Here is a 253-nt window from a genome sequence, read left to right on the forward strand (position 1 = left end):
AACCTGCAAATACAAAGGAAAAAAGAATAATGCAACAAAAAGAACATAAATAAATACATTGGAACAGAATGTATTACAAGCTTCTTTTCAATATCGTATTTTCAATCATCGTGAATGGACTGATTTTGATAGCAGATGACTAGTAACACTGTAAATCAAATGCATACATGGTGAAACCAGTGTTTTATAGGAACACAGACTAAACAAACCTTCAAATATTACGATGTATCTATTTACAAGATTAAAGATAAAA

The sequence above is a fragment of the Sinocyclocheilus rhinocerous genome, unplaced genomic scaffold (assembly GCF_001515625.1).
Source record: "Sinocyclocheilus rhinocerous isolate Xijiao unplaced genomic scaffold, SAMN03320098_v1.1 scaffold20, whole genome shotgun sequence".
Lineage (NCBI taxonomy): Eukaryota > Metazoa > Chordata > Actinopteri > Cypriniformes > Cyprinidae > Sinocyclocheilus > Sinocyclocheilus rhinocerous.